The 20,715-nt window shown below is 40.9% G+C and overlaps 1 protein-coding gene across 5 annotated transcripts in view; it reads right to left on the bottom strand.

The window, feature by feature from the left end:
* Positions 1–20,715, bottom strand: part of LOC137378079 (teashirt homolog 2) — a 570,240-nt gene that overhangs the window by 16,530 nt on the left and 532,995 nt on the right. Inside the window, exon 4 of one of the 5 annotated variants that reach the window (XM_068048151.1) lies at positions 20,334–20,352. The exons of the other annotated variants lie outside the window; for them this stretch is intronic. The gene's annotated coding sequence lies outside the window, so the exon portion shown is untranslated. Of the gene's footprint in view, positions 1–20,333; positions 20,353–20,715 lie in introns of those variants that run through there. 5 annotated transcript variants of the gene reach the window in all.

Below are 20,715 nucleotides of genomic sequence, written 5' to 3'. Positions count from 1 at the left end.
TAAAAAATGAAATGTTGAAGATCCTGCCATTTTGTAGTTTGCAAGCTTTATATTATAGTTTAATACCATTTCATAAACCAAGCATTGCTTCTCTTAACGTTAAACACCCATATTTTAGGGCTAGTATCTAATTCATAAATAATCTAATTAGGGGTATACAATATATCGAAAATTTGATTCAATATCAATGTTTTGCTACATACAGCATCCAATTAAATTAAACTAGGTAAATAAAACTGTAACAATCAATATTTTGCATTACTACAAGTTTCTATTGATTTAAGAGTAATTAATAGAGGACTACTGTTAAATGCAAAATTATTACTATGCGCAACAGCTGACAAGAAAAGGCAATTTTTAATTGTGAAGGGAATTTAAATGCTGACTTCAAGCAAAATTTTGACCTCCTTCTTTCCCATGATGTTCACTTCATGTAGACATTGAAACTTAAATACATAAAATCAATACCGTTGAAACTTACTGAGAGAAAATATTGCAGAATGCAGATTATGAGAATATTTTGCATTGCCCAGGTTTCAGAACTAACTGATAATTGCCTGGAATTTGCTTGTTACTGTTAAGGTGTCTCCCTATTTATTTCAGCAGGACTGGGCTCAGTTACTTATTTAAGCTCCCTCTCGTACAGACTGTGTCTGCTGCTCTGCTTCTGCAACGGGGTTCCAGTGACAACTTCATGGTTCCCTGACTGTCTAATTGCTCCTTGCTACGCCCCTTCCACATTACTGATAGTACACCATACCAACCCATGCGGTCCTAAACTCAGTAAGATGAAAATGAAAGAAGAATGGCAAGGAGGTAGGAAAAGAGCAACAAGAGAAAGCTGAAACAAAAAAAAAACTAACAAGAAAAGCATCAAGCCAAATGAATTGGTCTGATACCAAACAATAGTGATGTCTGTCAGATTTGTGAGCTAAGTAATCACAGCAACATTGAATTTACTCTGGTCTTTAAACCTATGATGTTGAAATAGTTTGGGTAGTTTTGTTGTGGAAAATAAAAATGCAGTAAAATGTTACTGCAATTGTTCCCACATGTATATTTCTCTGAAATTTGAACTGGAAATTGTGCTCAAGTTGAGTTTTCACTTCACCAGATTTCTATTATGAAATCCTGGATACTAATGTCAATCACACATGTGAAACACTGGAGATTTTAACAATGGGTGCTCACTGGTCTCCTCAAGCAGGGAGGAAGGAGAAAGTAAACTAGAAGGTCAGCAAAGCCAAACAGCCATCATTCTGCACCAGTGAAAACTGCTACATCAGGGGACTTGTGTACAGAAGCAGGACTGAAGGGCTGCTGCTTGTCGAGTTGGCTGGAATTTACTTGTCGAGCTGCTGCTTCTCTCTCTACTTAGCGTGCAGTGGTTCTGGTGTATTTAAATAACAGGCAACCTGCCACGGCTTCTAATCTATTTCAAATTGAGATCTTAGCTTTTGAGAACAAAGAATATATTTTAGTTTATGTAAAATGAGGAGGATAACATTTAACTTGATGACTATAGGGAAGGTTTGATTATTAGGATTTGTTAATGACAGAATGTAGGTCATCCAAAATTGAAATAATGTAGCACTACAGATAAATAATTTTAAAAAATATAATGACAACAAAAGCATTTAAGTTCCAGCTCTTATGCCTTAAATCTGTATCACTGCAGAATGCAGTGTGAAATACAGGACACAGATTGAGCACTGGCTTAAACCAGGATGGTTATTTACTTATTTAATGTGATTAACAATTCATTGGTTTCCTTTTAATACGTACAACACCTAGCCTGGCACATCCAGCAAAATAATTTTTTTTTTATGAAGAAAAAAACTATGTACTTATAATCTGCAGATAACTATAACCAGGGAGTGGTTTGAATGCCTATATTTAGATGGGAACTAAAGCAGTGAATGGAAAGAGCACTGGTACTGAAAGAAGCAATACGAGCTGGGGATATTCAGGTGGACGGGACTCACAGTCTGTCCCAAAGCAATTCATCACTCTGCTTTTAGTGATTATTCAGAGCTTGAAAATAAAAACAGACCAAGAAAAAACCCCAGAGATAAATGGCTGAAATTGCTTTGCCCAATTTCAGTAATGAATATGTTAGTATGTTTAGAATAAAACTCCTTTGCTATTTTAGCAAAGATGCTAAGCCATTTAAAATAAAGGAACTCACTTAAAATAAATGGATTAGTGTCTTTGTTCAAATAGCTGACAGAAGAATTTCATTTGAATGTATCAGTTACACACAGGACAAGAAAATGCTGGAAATGTGAAATAAAAAACATAAACTGCAGGGAGCTCAGATGAAAGATGATATCCAAAGCAAGATCATTTCTCTCAGATGATCAGCCCTTACTGATTTTTTTTGAAATATAGATTTTTGAAAGATGGCATAAAATGATAGTAAACAAAACAGAAAAGATAGCAAAAACAGGAAAAGAAATTAAGGGGAAAAAATAGGAGGGAGAGAAAAATCAAATGGTAGACAGAAGAATAAAGGAAAAAGAGAAACTAAAGACTGTGAAAAGCATTGAAGGTAAAATAGAGAAATGGAAGGGAATGCAAGCAGTCAGGGAGTAACATTAAAATATAAGAGAGAAAGGAAAAAGGAAGGAGGGAAGAATGAACAGGGTCGGAGATCAGAAAATCTCTTCCAGTCTTTCAGCTTCAGTGCAAACTCCATTGAGAACAGCCCTTGAGAATTTATCTGCTCTCAACAGCTGTTCTCAGTGCTGGTACTGGAAGAGTTTTAGATTCTGGCACCTCATCGTTAAGGATCACTTAGCTTGCTAACTCATGCCATGGTATCAAGAGCTGGATGTAGTACTCAGAAAGCATCGCACTGCAATCAAACCTTGAAGACATAGCACTCATTGTGAACTAAACTGTTCACGCTGACAAGGCGCCAGAACACTATAAAAACAACACAGATGCACACCCTAAGTGAACATGGATCACAGCTATTCTAGACCCAATGCAAGCATTTATCAGCAACTGCCATCTCTATGTACTGACTTTTATCTAGAACTGACTGTTGCTATGGGCACAACTGACCTGGGAATGTTTAAATAGCATTGTGCATGAAAGGCTGTTTCCCATCATAATGAGCACAAAATTATATAATTACCACATCTCATAAATAATAGAAAGTGAGGGCTAAAAAGGTATGTTGCATAGATTTGAATTTTGATAACTTTGAATTATAGTAGGTCACTAAAAAATGTTACTGTCTCTTTAAATGATGGGACTTGGGATTACACTGTACTGAATACATTTTTCCACTACATCACACACTGTCCCAGTGCACATAAGATAGTTTATTGCTCTGCATGATTCATAACCCATTTCTCACATGGGAACATTACAAGGTTCAAATTATATAAAACCTTTCAGTGTTGATAAAGAGCAGGGATATGAAAAGTTGTAAATCAAGGGCTTTGATTGGGCTTCCTGCCTGCTGGAGATATTCTCCTTTTCTGTTCTAGAAATTAATGTCTGATTGAAACACCATTTTTCTGGACACTGGGAACTCTGGGGAAGGAATCTGACTAGATTGTTAGGGTGGCTTTTGCTAACGAGTTTTTTGAGCAACCCCCTACTGAGGCCTAAATGTCTGTGATATCCATAAACAACTCCATTCTGTCCAATTAAGGAGACAGAGATGTACCTTCCTGTCAGATAGATTTGCATGGATAAGCATGTGAGATCATAAGGATGTTGAGGGATTGTTCCATGTCTGTGAGGGATGCGTAGAATGGATGACTTCCATTATAGTCCCCTTACACTTTCCCAATTACTGCCAGCATTTCATTAATTACTAATGGCTTTCCCTGATGTAATCATCTATGTTTAGCCAATCAGCAACTTCTCTCATCTTACTGAACCATTAAAGCTGGATGGCTAAACCTATTTGCTAAGGGTTCAACTCACCCCTCCTGAGTCAGGGATGATAAAACCATTCATGATTTAAAGGCTGAATGTGGTTGGACTGTAAACAAGCCCTGTGTTGATAGTATTAAATGTGGCATCAAAGTTGGAAACAGCCATGCTTTCCATAACAGTGACGTTTAAAGGAGACTTTGCAATCTTTGTCGAAAAGCTTTTACATAACAGCAGATTTTTAGGGCCCTAGTTTGCTGCAGTAAATGCAAATTTCAGCCACCATCTTAGATTATACTGATCTCTCAAGATAACAGTTTGCGTTCCTCTGATCTCCTGCCACAGTTGCACTTCCTCTCCGAGGGTATGCTCGCTTTAACCCTTTATAAGCCAAATGAGCATTTTTAAACTTTCAAGCACCCACTCCTTTCTTTTATTGATCACCCAATTTCCTAAACAAATTTTCTACATATTTTTCGTTGTAAATTATCCTACCATCTTCAGTCTGTCTGGTCTCGCAACCTTTGCTGGAGACAGTGGGCAACAGGTCTTCACTAGATCATTGCCAGTGTCCTGGGAATTGGCTGCCTGAAAGCTGTCGGGTCTTGTGAGCCTGAGCCTTCTAATTGTCCCACTGTGGTGAAAATCATGCATGGCCGTTTTGCCTTTCCGCAACAAATAAATGTTTGTCAAAGAGGGGAGATGAGGAGAATTTTTTTTCATGCGAGTTCTTATGATCTGGAATGCACAGCCTAAAAGTGTGTGGAAACAGCTTCAATAGTAACTTTCAAATGGAATTGGATAAATACAAGGCTACCGGGAACGGCCAGGTGAGTGGCACCGACTGAATAGCTCTTTCAAAGAGTTGGCATAGGCACAATGGGCTGAGTGGACTCCTGTTCGGTAGCATTCTATGTTTCTATGATACACCTTTCATGAAGATACGACCCCCAACAAAATAAACTTCTTACAGCAGCTCAGTAGTGTAGAAGTTAGGCTTCACACCATCAACGCAGTGAGAAACCCACCATTTGGTAACACTCACACTACTGCCTTGCAGTTTAATGCTCCATAGAACATATTTTAGTTCCTTCTATTTGATACAGTTATAGTCAAAACTAGTTTTCTTTTCACTTAGTTACAAATTGTATAATAACAAAAGTGCAAAGCTCCCATTTCACCATGATTAACCAAAACAATTTTTCATCATTTAATCATGCCAACAATTGTGAAAATAGGAAACACATTTTCTATACTAAAAAACTACACAGGAGTGGGTGAGAAATGCTCCATGTATTTTTAAACAATTTTCCTAATTTTGCTTTTGAAAAGAAAGCAAAAGAATGCCCTCTTAACAAAAGGCTGACAATTATGGATGGCCCCTAAATGGATATGGGTTCTTAATGCATGTTGTGGGTCACTGAGTGTTTTATCTCTGAGAGCCAGTTGGTGAAGAATGATACTGTTGCCAACCTTTACTCAGTCTTACATTTACTTAGAGTAAAACTTTACAAGCGTACACCTCCTAACTCAACCACACACCAGTTTCAGTAACTGTCTCTTTATATGTGCTCAAGTGAAAACCCAATTAATGCCCTCCACCTGCATATAATTAAACACAGTTGATAATTTTATTAACAGGTTCCCTTCTTTCTCTTTAAATAAAACTTTAATATGTACAAACAAAATTTCAAACAAATCAAAAAAACTTTCATATTATGTGCAACGCATTACACTGCAAGACTGCCTCCTCTAGGACCCCTAACAATTTCTTCGCACAAGCATTTCTTTTTGTAAAACAATCAGACAGTTGATGACTTGCATCCACCCACTTAATTTTAGAGATTTCCTTTCTCTCCAGCATTTGTTTCAAGCCAGCAAGGTCAATCCAGAACCTTTTCTCACTCACACTTTTTATAGAGTGTACATTATCCGACAAGGAACAATTATCTACATATCATTCAATGGGTGTACTATTTTCAGTCCTTGCATAGAATTTCACAAAATATTTGACAAATAGAATCCCACATCCACAGCCTCCGCAAGAGCCAGTGTTTCAGCAGCTCTAGGACTTTTAACACCCTTTTTATTTTCTTAACTTCTTAAGCTAAAGGAGAACATTTCCCATTTTTACCCATCAGAAATATTATAAAACCAGCTACACTCAAATACCCATCAGGAAGATTAGCATGTGAAGCATCACTAAAAACTACTGGTTTCATGTTCACCTAAGGGTAAGAACTTAAGTCTGTATTTCTCCAGATTTAATTTTTTGCAATGTTATATTTGCCCTTAAAACATTCTTGAATTTAGGGTGTTTCATCGTAGTACTTAATTCCAACACATCAAAACTAGCATCTGGTCTAGTCTGAGTGCACAACCAGCTCAACTGACCAATCAAGCTCCGCAATTCTTCCATCTCTTCTTTAGATATAATGTCATCTTTCTGTGATGACTGAGCACAAGTAACCAAGATGGAGTAACACTCTCTAAATAGGATTGTTGATTTAAAGTTATTCCTGACCTACTCTGCTGAATATCTAAATCCATATATTTAAAAGCCCCAGAAGCCTGACTCCCAGTTTTAAATTTTACTCATCTTATTAATAACACATTTTTCAAATTCTGTAGTACCACTGCATAAGAAATCATCAACATGCATCATGAGGATACCTGAATGTTTCCCTTTATTATACCAATATACATAGCAGGATCTGCTTTTAGTTGAACATAACTTATTTTCAGCAAAACAGATCTCACCAAAAAGTACCACACCCTGGAATCATCATTCAGGACATAGATGTATTTGCTTAGATTCCATCATTTCCTTTCTGCATCTGCTGCCACTTTGGGCAATTTCAGAAACACTTCTCTGTAAAGTATCAGCTTTTATGTCAATTGATCTACTCTCCTGTGAATATATGGCCAAAACAGCAGAAAAGATTTTCAAGTTTACCTTAACAGCTGTAGGACAATCCACTCGAATCTGTATCTCACAGTTGCTCTTCAAAACCCCGAGCAATGAGCTTTGCTTCAGCCTTATTAGTCCCATCTGCAAGGAATTTTTCAGTACAAAACTATCGATGTGACATGACTGGCTGCCCCTTATCTGGTATCTCAGAACAAACTCCAAATTCTCTCCAACTATCTAATTCCTTTTGTTTTGCCTCTCTTTTTAGTTTATCCTCATGTTTGTTGGCAGCCACCAAAACTTCACGGTCATGGGGACTTGTGCTTTTAGTTTTGTTCTGAGGCTGTTCTGTAGCATTCATTTCACTGTGCAATCTATTCAAGCAATGGCCTCGACTTGCACGTTGATGTCATCAGGACGACAACTGTGAGATCACCCTCTTGCACTATCAGAGGCTCTTTTTCCGGTACGTGATCGTTTTCTGATGCATGAGCCACTTCTGGACCCACTATTAGAACTTGCACTGTGCTTTCTTACTCTCCACTCTTTCACACCAGACTGCCAGTCCATGGACCTCATTTCTTAGCCATCATCGTGAACATTCAACCAATATTTACACTTGCCAGTAGCTGTTCCTGCACATCCCACAACTGTCACATCCTTCCATTTACTAGATCCTTCTGGAATATATATCACCCGAATACCCACTCTGGGAAATTGGCCTTTGGATTTGACAGCTCGGTGCTGTACGTCATGATTACTCATATTACTACTATCCATTCCTTGATCAACTGTATTCTGTTCCTCAGGACCTTCTTCACAAAACACATGAGCATTTGAGGTACAAGGTGCCTCATTTACTTCTATTAGCTGCTCAGAGTCTGAGATTTTGTAATTAATCCTGATTAATCCCGATTAAAGCATCCTCTGATACTTTTTTTTTTACAGATTTCACACTGCTCGCTAATCTCTTCTAATCTCTCATATCCTTCATCACCTGCATCCTTCCTTTAGCAGAGTTTTTACATTTTGACAAGTAGGGTGAGCAAACTATCCAAATAACTTTAAGACAATTTGCTTTTCTCCCCCCTCTATGACTCTTATTACCTGATGCCATTAATACTTGTCTACCACTCTGACAAGAAACATCAGGTTTTGTCAAAGTGATACAATAATGTCCTCACTTGGTCGACTGACCTTATCATGCTCCCTGCCAATTTTCATTTGTGCCTTTTCATAGAAGGTTTTCTCAACAGCACAGGTATCTCACTAGAGACTACATCAGTACTGATAAAGTGGCTTACTCCAGATATTTTACATAGAATTATAACTCTCTTTAGCGACCTCAATGTGTTGTCATCACCAAATCTAAAGCAAGTAGTACTTTTATACTCCTTAACCTTGCTTCGATCCTCAATACTTAGTGAATCTAGATAACATTTTAACCAATCTGTTCCATATACTGTCAAATTGCAAGCACTATCTAGCATAGCATAGTTAAATGAGTCCCTGACTAACACATTTATCACAGGACTAAAATTCCTTGTGACTATACAATCTGTTCAGATTCATCATTATCTTCATCTTCTGCCTCAGAATTCTTTATGTCAAGTGTCATTTCCAGGTCCCTGCCACTCTGCTTTGGAGAGTTTATCACATAATGGTACTTTAAATCAAACCTGAAGCATTCCTGGGATTTATTTGTCTATTATTGCTGCTCCAATTCTGTCTTCTGCTCTAATAGCCAGACCTGCTAAAGGTGTTTTCCTCATCATTCCACCTGTCTATAACCCTTTCATTGTACTGACACCTGTGCCCAGTATTTGTACCATTCTGAAATCCAGCAATCATCGAGTCCTCTATTCTTTGTGTCACCGCAGAATGTCACTTTGGTTTCGCGAAGGTTGTAGGAAATGACTGTTTCCCCAGGAATGTTTTCAAGGCAGCAGACATCTGATCCAGTCTTTCTCTGAGAACCTAACACTAGTTACAACCAGAAGCCTGACCATATGCAACACCCTAGCACAATTCAGCAATTTAAATGCTAGCACTGAACCAGGATCTCTAAATTGAATTTCCTCAATCTTTTATACAGTCTGTTAAAGTCTATGATATATTCCTCCATTGAATAACCATCTGTTTTCCGAAATATATCAAAGTCTGACTGTGCCTTATAGGCATTTAATAGATCATCTTTCTTGTAAATTTCATCCAAGAACGCTAAAAGAAAATCCAAACCTTCATCAGTATTCAACTGACAAGCAGTCAACTCACAAAATACTTTATTTCACATTTTACGTCTTGTAGGAATTGATACTGCCAAGGCCATACCTTGTTTCCTCTTTGGTAGGGATGTAACTCATGCCCACATATCCACTTCATTCTTCCACCATTCATATGGTTCAGACTTCGAGGACGTCCGAGGGTAATCGTATCCTAACAATTTATATTTGCTTTCTGCCATTTCTCACACTGGCTATTAGGATTGTAGTCTTCTTCCTGATTTTTTTTGCTTCCAACATTCATCTATAGGCAACCATTCTTTGATACCATGTGCTATCTTGGAAAGGCAGATGTGAAGATGATACTGGAGCCAATCTTTACTCAGTCTTACATTTACTCACAGAGTGAAACATTACGAGCATACACCTCCTAACTTCACCACACACCAGTTTCAGTAAGTGTCTCTTTATATGTGCTCAATGAAACCCCAATTAATGCCCTTCACCTGCATATAATTAAACGCAATTGATATACAATTAACACTGGGTGGGACAATCTACTTCACAAAGCAAGCACCACTCATTTCTCTCCTTGTGGTACATGCCTACCTTTTCCTTTCTTAACACAGTAACACTGGCATCTGATGTTGGAGAAGGGTGGTCGACCCATTTGTCCATTTTGAAAGCTGAAGGTAGAGAGCTTGAAAATAACTGAGAAATTTGAAGGAAGGAAGAATTGGCAGGAAAGAGAGAGAGAGTCTAAATAAAAGTAGCACTTTTATTGGTTCTGGCTTCTGTACAAACAGAAAATTGAAAGAAAAACACAGGAAAATAATGATTACAAAATCTGCCCCCCCCCACCGCCATATATAAATGTTGTCAGAGAACAATCTGGAACTTTTTCAAAGGGCAGTCCAAATCAGATGAGAAGGAAAGTATACAGAGACCTGAAAATGTCACTGTAAACTGAAAAAATGAGTTCAAAGCTTTTATTGATTTTTTTAATAAGAGTGATAAAAAGCACAGTCAGTGGCAAAATTATAGATATCAACAGATGAATACTGTATTTTTTTTTAATTTAGTGGCAAATTGTTTTGCTCTTTTCCTTTCTTTCCTATGAAGTTACCTATATAACACACTCTTCCTCTTCTTAGGGTGGCAGGTAACTTGCTTTCAAACCACAGTCTACGCCCTTTCTAGCAGTTTTCCAGGAGACACACAGCAGCAGGTGAGGTGGAGCCTGATTTTCTTGATTTGGGACTTAGCATCTCTTCAGCATCTCCTTTGGATGTCATAGTTGGAATGGGAGCTAAATTTGAGTGGAATGCTGGGTTAAAAATGCACTTTTCCCAACTTGTTGTCCAGTTGGAGTACAAGTACTTTAGCCAGTTCCAGAGAATTAACTGTATCTCTGGGTTGGCCAGTTTTGTAACACGCAATGGTGATAGTCATAAAATGAGTCAAATATCAAGAATAGCTTGTTTAATGTATAATCATAAACTATGAAACAAACGTGAAAAAAATTATTAATTTTTGAAACTCTTGAATTCTGCTGGTCTTGTGGTGTAATTTAAAACAAAATATTCTTTAAATCTAACCTTTTCTATACTGTACTTTTTTCATTTCTTCACATGCCCATTTTCTTTCCCAACCTGGTTCCGAACCCTATTGTGCAGGTGGGCCAACAGGTACACTTTGGGGACAAAATATGATTTGATTGGCTGTTGACAGTTATAAAGGCCAGTTTACAGCCAATTAAAAGGCAGAAGAGCGATTTTTATTGCTTCTATGGAGATAAAAGGCTCAACAACATTCCTGCTTTTTGAGCAGCCTCCAGTGCTCACTCAAAGCCCAAAATTGCAGTGGTATCACTGCAGTAATACATCATAGGCTCCCGATTTAAATAAATGCAGGAAGCTCTTGTGTGTTTCCACTGGGAATACTTCCCACCTAAATTGAGGAACAAAGAACAAAGAACAGTACAGCACAGGTACAGGCCATTCGGCCCTCCAAGCCTGCGCCAATCTTGACGCCTGCCTAAACTAAAACCTTCTGCACTTCCGGGGTCCGTATCCCTCTATTCCCATCCTATTCATGTATTTGTCAAGATGCCTCTTAAACGTCTCCATGGTACCTGCTTCCACCACCGTCCCCGGTAACAAGTTCCAGGCACTCACCGCCCTCTGTGTAAAGAACTTGTCTCGCACATCCCCTCTAAACTTTGCCCCTCTCACCTTAAACCTATGTCACATGGTAACTGACTCTTCCACCCTGGGAAAAAGCTTCTGACTATCCACTCTGTCCATGCCGCTTATAACTTTGTAAACCTTTATCATGTCGCCCCTCCACCTCCGTCGATCCAGTGAAAACAATCTGAGTCTATCCAACCTCTTCTCATAGCTAATGCCCTCCAGACCAGGCAACATCCTGGTAAACCTCTTCTGTACCCTCTCCAAAGCCTCCACGTCCTTCTGGTAGTGTGGTGACCAGAATTGCACACAATATTCAAAGTGTGGCCTAACTAAAGTTCTGTACAGCTGCAGCATGACTTGCCAATTTTTATACTCTATGCCCCGACCGATGAAGGCAAGCATGCCGTATGCCTTCTTGACTACCTTATCCACCTGCGTTGCCACTTTCAGTGACCTGTGGACCTGTACGCCCAGATCTCTGCCTGTCAATACTCCTAAGGGTTCTGCCATTTACTATATACTTCCCACCTGCATTAGACCTTCCAAAATGCATTACCTCACATTTGTCCGGATTAAACTCCATCTGCTATTTCTCCGCCCAAGTCTCCAACCGATCTATATCCTGCTGTATCCTCTGACAATCCTCATCACTATCCACAACTCCTCCAACCTTTGTGTCGTCCACAAACTTACTAATCAGACCAGCTACATTTTCCTCCAAATCATTTATATATACTACAAACAGCAGAAGTCCCAGCACTGATCCCTGCGGAACACCACTAGTCACATCCCTCCATTCAGAAAAGCACCCTTCCACTGCTACCCTCTGTCTTCTATGACTGAGCCAGTTCTGTATCCATCTTGCCAGCTCCCCTCTGATCCCTTGTGACTTCACCTTTTGCACCAGTCTGCCATGAGGGACCTTGTCAAAGGCTTTACTGAAGTCCATATAGATAACATACACTGCCCTTCCTTCATCAATCATCTTCATCACTTCCTCAAAAAACTCAATCAAATTAGTGAGACACGACCTCCCCTTCACAAAACCATGCTGCCTCTTGCTAATAAGTCCATTTGTTTCCAAATGGGAGTAAGTCCTGTCCCGAAGATTCCTCTCGAATAATTTCCCTACCACTGACGTAAGGCTCACCGGCCTATAATTTCCTGGATTATCCTTGCTACCCTTCTTAAACAAAGGAACAACATTGGCTATTCTCCAGTCCTCTGGGACCTCACCTGTAGCCAATGAGGATGCAAAGATTTCTGTCAAGGCCCCAGCAATTTCTTCCCTTGCCTCCCTCAGTATTCTGGGGTAGATCCCTTCAGGCCCTGGGGACTTATCTACCTTAATGCTTTGCAAGACACCCAACACCTCCTCCTTTTTGATAATGAGATGACTGAGACTATCTACACTCCCTTCCCTAGGCTCATCATCCACCAAGTCCTTCTCCTTGGTGAATACTGATGCAAAGTACTCATTTAGTGTCTCGCCCATTTCCTCTGGCTCCACACAGATTCCCTTCTCTGTCCTTGAGTGGGCCAACCCTTTCCATGGTTACCCTCTTGCTCTTTATATACGTATAAAAAGCCTTGGGATTTTCCTTAATCCTGTTTGCCAACGACTTCTCATAACCCCTTTTAGCCCTCCTGACTCCTTGCTTAAGATCCTTCCTACTGTCTTTATATTCCTCAAGGGATTCGTCTGTTCCCAGCCTTCCAGCCCTTACGAATGCTTCCTTTTTCTTTTTGACGAGGCTCACAATATCCCGCGTTATCCAAGGTTCCCGAAACTTGCCAAACTTATCCTACTTCCTCACAGGAACGCGCAGGTCCTGGATTCTAATCAACTGATATTTGAAAGACTCCCACATGTCAGATGTTGATTTACCCTCAAATAGCCGCCCCCAAACTAAATTCTTCAGTTCCTGCCTAATATTGTTATAATTAGCCTTCCCCCAATTTAGCACCTTCACCCGAGGACTACTCTTATCCTTAAAACTTATGGAATTATGGTCACTGTTCCCGAAATGTTCCCCTACTGAAACTTCGACCACCTGGCCGGGCTCATTCCCCAATACCAGGTCCAGTACGGCCCCATCCCTAGTTGGACTATCTACGTATTGTTTCAAGAAGCCCTCCTGGATGCTCCTTACAAATTCTGCCCCATCGAAGCCCCTAGCACTAAGTGAGTCCCAGTCAATATAGGGGAAGTTAAAATCACCCACCACTACAACCCTGTTATCTTTACATCTTTCCAAAATCTGTCTACATATCTGCTCCTCTCCCTCCCGCTGGCTATTGGGAGGCCTGTAATAGACCCCCAACATCGTGACTGCACCTTTCCTATTCTTGAGCTCCACCCATATTGCCTCGCTGCATGATCCCTCTGAGGTGTCCTCCCGCAGTACAGCTGTGATATTCTCCTTAACCAGTAATGCAACTCCCCCACCCCTTTTACATCCCCCTCTATCCCGCCTGAAGCTTCTAAATCCTGGAACATTTAGCTGCCAATCCTGTCCTTCCCTCAACCAAGTCTCTGCAATAGCAACAACATCATAGTTCCAAGTACTAATCCAAGCTCTAAGTTCATCTGCCTTACCTGTTATACTTCTCGCATTGAAACAAATGCACTTCAGACCACCAGTCCCGCTGTGCTCCGCAACATCTCCCTGTCTGCTCTTCCTCTTAGTCTTACTGGCCTTATTTACTAGTTCCCCCTCATTTATTTCACTTGCTGTCCTACTGCTCTGGTTCCCACCCCCTGCCACACTAGTTTAAACCTTCCCGAGTGACGCTAGCAAACCTCGCAGCCTGGATATTTGTGCCCCTCCAGTTTAGATGCAACCCGTCCTTCTTGTACAGGTCCCATCTGTCCCTGAAGTGATCCCAATGGTGCAGATATCTGAAACCCTCCCTTATACACTAGCTGTTCAGCCACGTGTTTAGCTGCACTATCTTCCTATTTCTAGCCTCACTGGCACGTGGCACAGGGAGTAATCCCGAGATTACAACCCTAGAGGTCCTGTCCTTTAATTTTTTACCTAACTCCCTAAATTTCCCCTGCAGGACCTCGTCACTCTTCCTGCCTATGTCGTTGGTACCGATGTGTACCACAACCTCTGGCTGTTCACCCTCCCCCTTCAGAATGCCCCCTGTCCGTTCAGAGACATCCTTGATCCTGGAGTCTCTTTCACGTCCACAGAAGCACCTATCTGTGCTCCTGACTATAGAGTCCCCTATAACTATTGCTCTTCTGCGCTTTGTCCTTCCCTGCTGAACAACAGTGCCAGCCGTGGTGCCACTGGAGTACTCAAGAATCACAATGAGTGGAAACTCAATTGGAAGTATCCAATTTTCATCTTGCTATTGCCCCATTTATGCTAAGAAACACAGCGGCAGTGAGATGAAAATCAGCTCCTCAATCGTCAGTAAAGTTGGGCAGTCTAAATCTAGTTCTGAGTGAATCCAGGATTGCTCCACGTATTATTCACCACGAACATGTATGATAGTTTTTATGCTACATATTTTCCATTTCAATAGTGCTGTAGGATAATATTAGCAGGTATATCCATGAAGAGACTTCGAGACTCCTCTGATCCAGAATGCACCTTTTTTCTGTCCAATATCTAGATAGGTTATAGCATAAACTATGGTTCATAAAAGAGTGCACACCAGCCACTGGAATGTAACGTGCCGCCATGTGTATACTCTTTTCCTCGCAGACAGTGGACTGAATAGGCAATCCTACTGAATTGAGACACAGGCTTTATTTATATGAGACATACAGCTGAACAGTACACAATTTCACATAATGAGATATATTTTCATTTACTCTTCAATATGTAAAACAATAAAGGCATAACTCCCCCTCTCTCTAAACATAAAACTTTAACTATATGTTTACTTTTACTATAATCCTCAAACTGTTCTCCTTTGTCAGGCTAGCCTGAAATGTTAAAAGCTTTGCAGGTCCTGAGTGTGACCTGCCTACACACTGACTACCCTGCCTTTTCCAGAGCAATATCAATATGAGTTGTATGATGAAATCTCTGCCTATTACATTCCCAATTACAGTGGACTCCTGCTAAGGAATCAGACAATAAAATTCATGAATTCCAAGTTGAGGGACCATCCACTGCTGCAAGACCAGGGTGTCTCCAGGAGTTTCCCTGTTGCACACCCCACCCATATGGCATTTTATCTACTGAGGCATCACAAAAATACCTCTGCGATAAAATGCGGGCATCTCTAGCATTGCTACAAGGTGTTTAGACCTGAAAATAATGCCACTCTTGCAGGATGATGAATTAACAATTTAAAGTACTATTGGGAGGCGAAATGAATTTGCACATCAAAAAAACTCTAGCAGATAGACTAGTTCAAGCTTATGGCTTTATGTTAAATAGATACTATACATAAACTTAGTGGTTAACTCTTCACATGCTGATTCTCATACTACAAGTATATAAGTTAAAAAATTCAACATAGACAAAATCCATACTGCTACAATTGGAAATCTCAAGCGAACTGACCATAAGGATGCCTGGTGTTAGAAATGGAGGAAAGAAAAGGGTGCAATATGGAGTCCTATTCTAAAGTTGAGGGTAAGGGATATTGCTGGAGCAAAGTAAAGTTTAATTTTAAGTTAACCCTTGCTGTTATGCCAATGTGCTTTGTTGAATGATAATCTTCTTTAATCCATTGAGTGGAGATCAGAATTTATTTTTTAAAAGACATTTTTAAAAAGACCAGCAAAAAGGATGACTTTTCTGGCAGCTTAAGATGGCTACCCAATTTGCAACACTGTATCCTACACTGTAATGCTTGTGAGGAGACAAAATGTCTGCTCATGCCCCAGAAAGAACCAAGACCCAGGAAGTTTAAAGGAACTACCTGTTCTTTTCTGCAAGAGAGAAATACTGCTAGCTGCTATATTTGAATAAGCCACTTCCCTTCTGTGGTTTTAAGTTTGTGTCTTTCTGCAGCAGAGAGAGGAGAAGCAACTGGACTCTGTCATGTGAGGACCCGAGTGGGGGTCTCTCTCTCTCCATTCCAGCTTGAAAGGTTTCAAATCCTGCCTGTTGACAGACCACCTTTGCATACTCCGGCTTCAATCAGAATTTCCTCTGTTGGAGCAAATCATCTGCATCACTGTCTCCAAGAGACCCACCAAACCAGTCATCTACCTCTTCAAGCTAAGAGCCTTAGGACCACCGAATTCAGTTAGAAGCCAGCCGAATCACCAAACGTCACAGACTGTATACCCCATTTCTCTATGGACTCTAACACAACCAATCTACCTTTCCCCACTCTGTAACCAATTTGTGTGTGTGTAAACTTCTAGTGTGTGTGTGTGTGTGTGAGTGAAAGTTGGCACGTTGTTCATTTTTTTTAGTTCAGTTTAGGTACAGTAAAGTTAACCTCTTTCTTTGTTAGCTCGAGAAAACCTGTCCATTTGGTTCTTATGATGATCAAAGCAAGTAAGTAATCAAACACCGCTGAATTGGCCAGTACATTCACTTTAAAGAAATAATTAAATCTGTTGTGGTCAAACAAGGAGAGGGAAAAGAGGGAATCCCTTCGACTCCTCCTTACTTGATCGTAACACTTGCTGTATCTAAATTGTCAGAGTTTGGTGCTGACGATTGATGGCTACAGTAGAAAAGTAGATTATTTCCTAGCATTAATATTCCTGCCCTTAATGAGTGCAGGAATGTAGAAATGTTTTAAGACAGGCCTTCAACAATCAAAAAAGGGTACAGATGCTGAAATTCCGTGGGTCTGGTGGACAGGGGGATGGCGAGGGAATACTCTGTTTCCCATTGTAATTCCAGCAGGAGACTGGCGGAATGCCAGAAAATGGCTGTTTCCAACCATTTATGCAATTTCTTTGGGGTTTCCCTTGATCTCCCGCCGGAGTCAAGAGACTGAATTTGTTCAGCTCCTGAAGTCGGGCTCCGTGGTGAGAGGGGGGCCGGAAGATTGCACAGGCAGTGGCCCACCACAGAGCCCAATGCAGGGATTGCCAGGCCCGGCCTCTGTGCTGCCCCCTACCCCCCGCCATTCGGTGACAGGACCTGGGTTTTAATATTTAAATAAACTCTATGCATACATTTCAATCCAATTCCCCGCAGTCTTACCTTTGGTTCCAGATCTTCAGTGCGGCAGGTGGCACACACGTGCCTTCACTTTCCCGTCCAGGGAACGCTGGTGCCACCGAAGTGGGGAAGGGGGGGATCAGAGCATCAGTGCAGTGGGTGGGTTGGGGGACCGGGTCAACGCCGCAGTTTTAGTGTGGGGGAAGGGGGAAGTGATGACCTCTGCACTTTGTGCAGTTGGGGGGAGGTGCCAACTCTGCAATTTCAGTGTTTTGCAAAGGTGGGGGGGGGGGGGGGGGGAAATGGGCCAACCATTTATTTTTAGTTTAGTTGGGGGTGGGGGGAGATAGGATCAACTGTCATTTGTCTGGCAGCCCCTTGAAAATGGCACCAATGCCTGCGCAGAAACAGGCATTGCCGTTCACGGCATCACCGATGCTGTCACCACCACATGATTGGGGCCGCCCTGCATACTATAATGAACCACTGCATGCTAGATTGCGGCAGCATGGCGGCGTGTGGCCTGCACATGCGGGCTGCCATTTTTTTTGCCCGCCGCTGCTCCTGGCGATGGGAAAATAAAATTCAGCCCAAGATGGGAGATAGAGACAACCCCTGTGAAATATCATAGCATTCTGTTCATGAACTGCGGCCTGAAACATGTGCAGGGATTTTGGTGCTGCTCACAGCTTTTCATGAATGATGCAGGTGGACAACTTGTAGCTTTTTAAACCAAAAGGGAACCAATAACCAATCAATTGGCCTGTCACACTGGATTTATCACACTTTATTTTCAATTTTCAATAACATTCTGCTGCTGCATGACTTCCTGTTGTCAAAAGTTGCAAATTCAGAAACTGTAAATGCTTCAGTAGTTTTAGGGCCTTTTAACCCAAACTCTGTAGCTTCAATCATATTTTTAGAATCTGGAGACGGTACCTTCTGACAGTCGGTACTGGCAGAGGTGTGTGGGCAGCTTTTAAGCACCTTTGCCTCAACTGAACCAGTTTCAGAATGCAGCAACCCTGGTGCCTGATATGAGAAAAAGAACCTGACCACACTTTGTTATTGTAATGGAAACGTTATATGCATGGATCAAGAGGCAAACAAATAGAAAGGAAGAGAGACAGAAGCAGAATTTAAATGATTCTTCCAGTGGCTCCAGCACAAAATAGTGATTTTACACTTCCATTTCAATAGTGAGTTTTTCTAAGAGAGGAAGAAAAGGACTTTAATGTACAGTATTAATACTCAACAAGGAGACCTAAATTACACATAAAATCTCCAAATGCCCTTATCAAGAGATAGTCATCCTGGTGTTTTGACAATATAGCCAGAAATCAACATTTGTCACCTCAGTTCCAGGGCATCGCTCTCGGGGGTCCTCAGCATAGTGTTTAAGGCCCAACAATCTTCAGCTGCGTCATCAATGACCTTCCCTTCAACATAAAGGTCAGAAGTGGGATGTTTGCTGATGATCGCACAGTGTTTAGTACCATTCACAGCTCCTCAGATACTGTGCCTGCATACAGCAAGACCTGGACAATATTCAGGCTTGAGCTGATAAGTGACAAGTAACACTTATGCCACACAGGTGCCAGGCAATGACCATCTCCAACAAGAGAAAATCTAACCATCTCCCCTTGACATTCAACTGCATTACCATCGCTGAATCCCCTACCATCAACATTCTGGGGATTACTATTGACCAGAAACTTAATCATATAAATACTTTGGCTACAAGAGCATTCAGAGGCTGGGAATTCTGCCCCAAGTAACAATCCTCCTGTCTCCCAAAGCCTGTTCACCATTTACAAGGCACAGGTCAGGACAGTGATGGAATAGTCCCCACTTGCCTGGATGATTGCAGCTCCAAAAACACTCAAGAAGCTCGACATCATCCAAGACAAAGTAGCCAGCTTGATTGGCACTCCATCAACTGTTGTGTGATTGCCTTTAAGAGTGATGTCCCTTTAAGATCTTAGTATGCTAATGAGGCAAGTACCAGGATGCAATCATGTGACTACAAGCATGAGTCACTCTGCAACTGTACACCCAGAGTAAGGTTCTGTAAATAGTTAGCTCTGTACTGTATATAATAATTAGTTATTTAATAAACCTGTTTGCGATCTTCAACCAACTGGACTTCATGCATCTCATTTATGTTGCATCAGACAACATAAAAAGAACTCATTACATCTACGACCTTGAACATTTACTTCCTCCGCCACCAGTGCACAGTGACAGCAGTGTGTACCATATACAAAAAGCACTGCAGAAATTCGCCAAGGCTCCTTTGACAACACCTTTCAAACCTGGGACTCTACCACCGAGAAGGACAAGGGCAGCAGACACATGAGTACACCACCACCTACAAGTTTCCCTGCAAGTCAAACACCATCCTGACTTGGAACTATATCGTCGTTCCTTCACTGTCACTGGGTCAAAATCCTGGAACTCGCTCCCTAACAGCACGGTGAGTGTACCTACACCGGATGGACTGCAGCGGCTCAAGAAGGTGGCTCACTACCACCTGCTCAAGGGCAACTAGCGATGGCAATAAATGCTAGCTTTGCCTGCGATACTCACATCCCAAGATCGATAAGAAAAACTTGTTTTAAAATTCTAAACAATACTACTAGAATTTACACTGTTGAGGAATATATTACAACAGTCTGCCTTCAGGTGTGAAGTATTGCAATTGGCCAAGAATCTGCTAATCTCTCTCTAGCATGAGCTATAGATGCAGGACAATGCTACCACATTAGGACAAGAATGTAAGGAAGAAAAACAAGGCCGGATAAAGGTTTCTCGGAATACTACATTATTTTACAATTATGATTCAAGTATATTTTTAAAACTTAAAACATTAGTCTCACACTGTAAAATGCCACTTACTCATATAGCATATCAGGGTTATATTGACCAATCCTTGCATTCCCTGTGGATGGCTACACGTAAAGGGAGCACAGGTTGGAGAGAGGGTCAAATATTAGTCATGATTTTCGATTTGCGCCCTCTGTATGTGCAGTTCCCTGTTGGGGAAGCAGACAGTGAATTTTTCCTGTATGGTTTGTGACTCCCTCTGTAATACAGAAGCCACATCAGCAGCATTTCTATAATTCTGAAAAGCTTTCCGACAAGTGTGATCATAGTAAATTGATTAAAGCATTCAAAAAGGCAGTAATTACTTAAAGAAACAGATAGAGGAGAAAGTATGCAAATGGAGTTACTTAAGGGAGGAAGCAGGAAAATGAGACTCACAGCTTCTGAGAAGTGCCTAAATTAAGCATAGCTGAGAATGGACAACTGGTCTCATAGTTCTAAAATTTCTGTTTCTATGTAACCTTCCCTCACTGAAAGAGTTATGGAGAATGGCGAGAAAGGAATACACAGTA

The sequence above is a fragment of the Heterodontus francisci genome, chromosome 16 (assembly GCF_036365525.1).
Source record: "Heterodontus francisci isolate sHetFra1 chromosome 16, sHetFra1.hap1, whole genome shotgun sequence".
NCBI classification, from domain to species: domain Eukaryota; kingdom Metazoa; phylum Chordata; class Chondrichthyes; order Heterodontiformes; family Heterodontidae; genus Heterodontus; species Heterodontus francisci.
Note: the sequence above shows the minus strand (reverse complement) of the source record. Positions and strands in the feature narration are given on the sequence as shown.